Here is a 6,050-nt window from a genome sequence, read left to right as displayed (position 1 = left end):
ATTCAAATTTCAAAGTGATTTAAGCTTATACAACATTAATAACTTGTAATTGTTCCTATATTTTTTTCTTCCCAATATGCTGCTTTTTAAAAAATATTTCAACATTAGTTGAAAGAAATTAATTCTCTTAAATGTATCACGGCCAGTAAACCGGTCTTGGGAATTTATTCACCCACACTTGTGTGTTCTGTGGTCAAATAGCAACAGAACTGTTGACTGCTCTATATATTTTTATCAGAAGAGCTTGTAAATACAGAATGAATTTGGGTAAGTTGGAAACTACCTTGGCATTTTACTGCATTACACAGTAGGCTTCATGCAATTATAGTTCTAGTCCTTTTGGGGTCTATGCTTGTCATTTAAGTTATGCTTAGTGACAGCTCCCAAATATACTGAACAAAAATATAAACGCAACACGTAAATTGTTGGTCACATCTGTCATGAGCTGAAATAAACGATCCCAGAAATGTTCCATATGCACACAATGTTTCTCTCTCAAATGTTGTGCACAAATGTGTTTGTCCTTGTTATGGAGCATTTCTCCTTTGCCAAGATAATCCATCCACCTGACAGGTGTGGCATATCAAGAAGCTTATTAAATAGCATGATCATTACACAGGTGCACCTTGTGCTGGAGACAAAAGAACACTAAAATGTGCAGTTTTGTCACACAACACAATGCCACAGATGTCTCAAGTTTTGAGGGAGTGTGCAATTGGCATGCTGACTGCAGGAATGTCCACCAGAACTGAATGTTAATTTCTCTACCATAAGCCGCCTCAAGTTGTTTCAGAGAATTTTGCAGTATGTCCAACTGGCCTCACAACCGCCGGCCACGTGTAACCACACCATCCCAGGACCTCCATCCTGCTTCTTCACCTGTGTCTGAGACTAGCCACCCGGACAGCTGATGAAACAGGAATATTTCTCTCTGTAATAAAGCCCTTTTGTGGGGAAAAACTAATTCTGATTGGCTGGGCCTGGCTCCTCAGTGGCTGGGCCTATGCCCTCCCAGGCCCCCCAGTGGCTGGGCCTATGCCCTTCCAGGCCCACCCATAGCTGCACCCTTGCCCAGTCATGTGAAATCCATAGATTAGGGCCTAATTCATTTATTTCAATTGACTGATTTCCTTACATGAACTGTAACTCAGTAAAATCTTTAAAATTATTGCATGTTGCATTTATATTTTTGTTCAGTATACATTGTAATGATGACTAAAGGTACACTAATCAAGTTTTAGTTGCTAATGAATTCAGTGTTGACTGTTTTCTCCTTAAACTACACAATCCATACAATATTTCTGGCCATTTAGGGGACCCTTTTTGTCCATTAACTCATTTCAATGAATTAGGCCCTGCATTCAATATTGGACTAAGAACTGGCAATAACACATCCACCCAATGTTGCACAATGCAATCATTAGACAAATACATGTAAAACATGTATAAAAAAGGGTGTGTGCTGCTGTAGTGGCAGCAAAGTGACATTCTAGCTCCTTGTCCCGTTTTCCCAATGACCTATGTGAAGCTAGCCATAGTAAGGATTACCCACAAAAAAAGTCCCTCATTGAAAGTGATGCAAATGGATACAAATAGACTTCAGAATTGCATTTGGGGCATACTTGTACTTCCCTGTACAGCTTTACCTATGGATTGGGGATCAATGAAATGGGGTGTCAGTCTACTCAGTGACACCTACAGAACAGTGAAGAGTTTACACAAATATTAGCATCGTAGCTCATATTGCGGGACTCTGAAGCACCAACTCTGGGTCCAAGAGGCTTCTAAACAGCTTCTACCCCAACCATAAGACTCCTGAACATCTAATCAAATGGCTACCCAGACTATTTGCATTGCCCCCTTTCCCCCTCTTTTACACCGCTGCTACTCTCTGTTATTATCTATGCATAGTCACTTTAATTACTCTACCTACATGTACAGTACATATTACCTCAATTACCTCGAGTAACCGGTGCCCCGGCACATTGACTCTGTACCAGTACCCCCTGTATATAGTCTCGCTATTGTTATTTTACTGCTGCTCTTTAACTACTTGTTACTTTTATTTCTTATTCGTATTTTCTAAACTGGATTGTTGGTTAGGGGCTTGTAAGTAAACATTTCTGAATACCTGTTGTATTCGGGCGCATGTGACAAATAAAATGTGATTTTGATTTGAAACCACTGAAATTAGCTACATTAAGCTTACCATGTAAGCCACTATGTGTATTGGACATTCATTTTGCACGGTACAGCCTTACCTATGGATCCTGGATCAATGAAATGGGTTATCAGTCTACTCTGACACCCACAGAACACAACTGAAGGATTACACAAATATTAGTGTGGTAGCTCATATTGCGGGACTTTGACTGTGGGAAATCACCTCCCCATCAGCCTATTGTGCTCTACCTAATATGTATTGACATTCATATTGTACTGTACAAGTGATTTCCCACAGTCAATGTCCTGCAATAAGAGCAACACCGCTAATATCTGTGGCCCTAGGTGTCACTGAGTAGACTGATAAACCATTTAATTTATCCACAATCCATAGGTAAGGCTATACAGTGCAATATGAATATAAATATGCACAATAGGCCCACAGTCAAAGTCCTACAATAAGAGCTATGGTGCTAATATTTGTGTAAACTATTCGAAAGTTGTTCTGTGGGTGTCACTTAGTAGACTGAGCTGGGCCCTCCCCGGATTTTGTGTTAAACGCTCTACAACAAAGCTTTCTCTGCCCTTAACCTGGTTCTGAACACCTCCAAAACAAAGGTCATGTGGTTTGGTAAGAAGAATACCCCTCTCCCCACAGGTGTGTTTACTACATCTGAGGGTTTAGAGATCGAAGTAGTCACCTCATACAAGTACTTGGGAGTATGGCTAGACGGTACACTGTCCTTCTCTCAGCACATATGCCTAGTTAAATAAATAATAAACATATCAAAGCGGCAGGCTAAAGTTAAATCTAGACTTGATTTCCTCTATCGTAATTGCCCCTCTTTCCCCCCAGCTGCCAAATTAACCCTGATTAAGATGGCCATCCTACCCATGCTATATTACGGAGATGTAATTTATAGATCGGCAGGTAAGGATGCTCTCGAGCGGCTAGATGTTCTTTACCATTCAGCCATCAGATTTGCCACCAATGCTCCTTATAGGACAGATCACTGCACTCTATACTCTTCTGTAAACTGGTCATCTCTGTATACGCGTTGCAATACCCACTACTTGATGCTTATTTATAAAACCCTCTTAGGCCTCACTCCCCCTATCTGAGATATCTAGTGCAGCCCTCATCCTCCACATGCAACACCCGTTCTGCCAGTCACATTCTGTTAAAAGTCCCCAAAGCACACACATCCCTGGGTCGCTCGTCTTTTCAGTTTTCTGCAGCTAGTGACTGGAACGAGCTGCAACGAACACTCAAACTGGACAGTTTTGTCTCAATCTCTTCATTCAAATACTCAATCATGGACACTCTTACTGACAGTTGTGGCTGCTTCGCGTGATGTATTATTGTCTCTACCTTCTTGCCCTTTGTGCTGTTGTCTGTGCCCAATAATGTTTGTACCCTGTTCTGTGCAGCTACCATATTGTGTTGTTACCATGCTGTGTTGTCATGTGTTGCTGCCATGCTATGTTGTCTTGAGTCTCTCTTTATGTAGTGTTGTGTTGTCTCTCTTGTCGTGATGTGTGTTTTGTCCTATATGTTTAATCCCAGCCCCCGTACCCACAGGACCTTTTGCCTTTTGGTAGGTCGTCATTGTAAATAATTTAAAATAAATATCGACTTGCCTAGTTAAATAAAGGTAAACAATAAAATAAATAAATAAGACTGATACGCTATTGAATTGATCCACAAGCCATAGGTAAGGCTTTACAGTGAAATAAGTATGCCCCCAATGCAATTAGGAAGTCTTATACATCCACAGTGCGATTTCAACTGATTGTTAAATGTGTTTAACAGTCCCACCTTGTTTAACATTATGTAGTCAAAATATGACATGACCGAAATATTTGCATCTCTTTCAACGAGGGACTTTTAGTTTGAAGACGAACAGCAAATTCCACTTTGTGGCTAATCGTTATTGTGGCTAGATTCACATAGGTGTCACAATGGTACAGTCTGCCCCCATCCGCGGAACTCCAGTCCCTGCAGATGATCTGGTGGAAATGTTATGAAGACAGGTTTGAAGCCAATAATCATACGCGAGCAAGCATTTCACAGTCTAAAATTAGGAGTGCACACATTGAAGAGCTGTTGAATCACCATCTCTAGGAAATGGATCCAGGATACTTATTACATCTCGCTATTTGAAATACGTCTCAATTCATCTCCTCACTCACGGGCTTTCTTTCTACCACCAATAACATACCAGGCCGACGACGACAGCTAGCTAGCGGGTATTCCTAGCCACCTAGCTAACATACTGGTAAGATGTAATTGCATTTTCGATTCGCATCTTTCTTGGTAGCAAATTTCACAAGTGTGACAACGTCAATTAGTACTGATGATAAAATATAATATGTTACTTGCCATGGTAAACAAACTTAAAGATAGATAGCCAGCTACTTATGATAGCTAACGTTAGCTACTTACGATAGCTGTTAGCTAATGCACTCGTGACGTACGTATAAGTGATGGAGTTGGTTTGCTCTGTAACTGTGTTCTTGAGGATGCTGATTATTTATAGATGGTAATAATCAGCTAAATACTGGAACAAAAATTAAATGCAGGTCGTTGTAGATAGAATATCCACGTCCTTATTGAAATTGTAATTAAACATGGCATGGTACTTGTCAACCATTTGGCAGTAGCTTTTCCGTTAAACATAATTAAGTCACCATTACCACGGTATTCGTCATTATTCCGTCAGGACAGTGCGAGGTAGTATCATAACTAAGCTCTATCTAGCCAGCAAACCAGGCTATGTAGCTATCTGAGAAGGGTGCCATTGCGGACCGCAATTCAGGGCGTTCCTGCATCCCTCTTTATACTTCTATTGATCCATTTTTAAACTAGGACTCTGGTATAAAAGCTGGCGTTAGGCGCTCCAGTACAGTAGGTGGCGGTAATGCACTGTAACATTGGATGCCAATTGCTGATAAGCTCTCCGTATTTTATTTTTATTTTTTAAATTTAACTAGGAAAGTCAGTTAAGAACAAATTCTTATTTACAATGACGGCCTACCGGGGAACAGTGGGTTAACTGCCTTGTTCAGGGGCAGAACAACAGATTTTTACCTTGCCAGCTCGGAGATTCCATCCAGCAACCTTTTGGTTACTGGCCCAACGCTCTAACCACTAGGCTACCTGCCACCCTTAGTGATGGGGAAACTAAGCTTTGAGGTTGTCCACCCAATTCTGTCGAAAATAGGTTAATTACTCTAGGCTTTGACCAACACAGTTACTATTGGCACCTGCTGGTCAAAATAATTTAGAGCTGCCAAATTATTAGATATGACGTCCCACATCCCTAGCACGTGCGCAACTTAGCCTTTTTGTCTTCTACCAAACCAATCAGGTGGTGGTGCAATGAAGCTTCGGACGTCATTGATCACATGCTTCTGATAAATTGATACAGGGATTGGCACACTGCTTTGAAGTACACTGCTTAGCTATTTTGACACGTGCCTCGGAGCTCCGGGATCAAACGTACCATCACTAGGTAGACGGTGTCCTTCGCCCCGGCTATCAGGCACTGCTTTCCCGAAGTTTTGTTAACGATGGCGAGGCAGTTGTTCGGCAGGTGGGAGCGAAGGATACTGTGTTAGCTATCTAGCAAGCTAGGACTCCTGTACACAGCAGGCGGGATAGGTAGCTAGCTAGCACACCAGTAGACTGCACTTCGCTCACGCCTGTCGGGCACTGTTTTCCCGCAGTTCTGTTAATGAAGGCGAGGGAAGGTGTTAGTGAAGGACACTGGGTGCTAGCTAGCTGGCGGAATAGGTAGCTAACAATAGCTAGGACACCAGTAGACTGCACTTCGCTCACGCCTGTCGGACACTGCTTTCCCGCAGTTCTGTTAACGACGGCGAGG

General features: G+C 41.9%; 1 protein-coding gene across 17 annotated transcripts in view; it reads left to right on the top strand.

Moving 5' to 3' along the window:
- The first annotated feature begins 4,107 nt into the window (after positions 1-4,107).
- LOC139576272 (MAP kinase-activating death domain protein-like) overlaps positions 4,108-6,050 on the top strand; it is an 80,293-nt gene continuing 78,350 nt past the window's right edge. For all 17 annotated transcript variants that reach the window (XM_071402177.1, XM_071402176.1, XM_071402175.1 and 14 more), the window contains exon 1: positions 4,108-4,442. The gene's annotated coding sequence lies outside the window, so the exon portion shown is untranslated. The remainder of the gene's footprint in view (positions 4,443-6,050) is intronic.

The sequence above is a fragment of the Salvelinus alpinus genome, chromosome 5 (assembly GCF_045679555.1).
Source record: "Salvelinus alpinus chromosome 5, SLU_Salpinus.1, whole genome shotgun sequence".
Lineage (NCBI taxonomy): Eukaryota > Metazoa > Chordata > Actinopteri > Salmoniformes > Salmonidae > Salvelinus > Salvelinus alpinus.
This window is presented reverse-complemented; position numbering and strand designations above follow the sequence as displayed.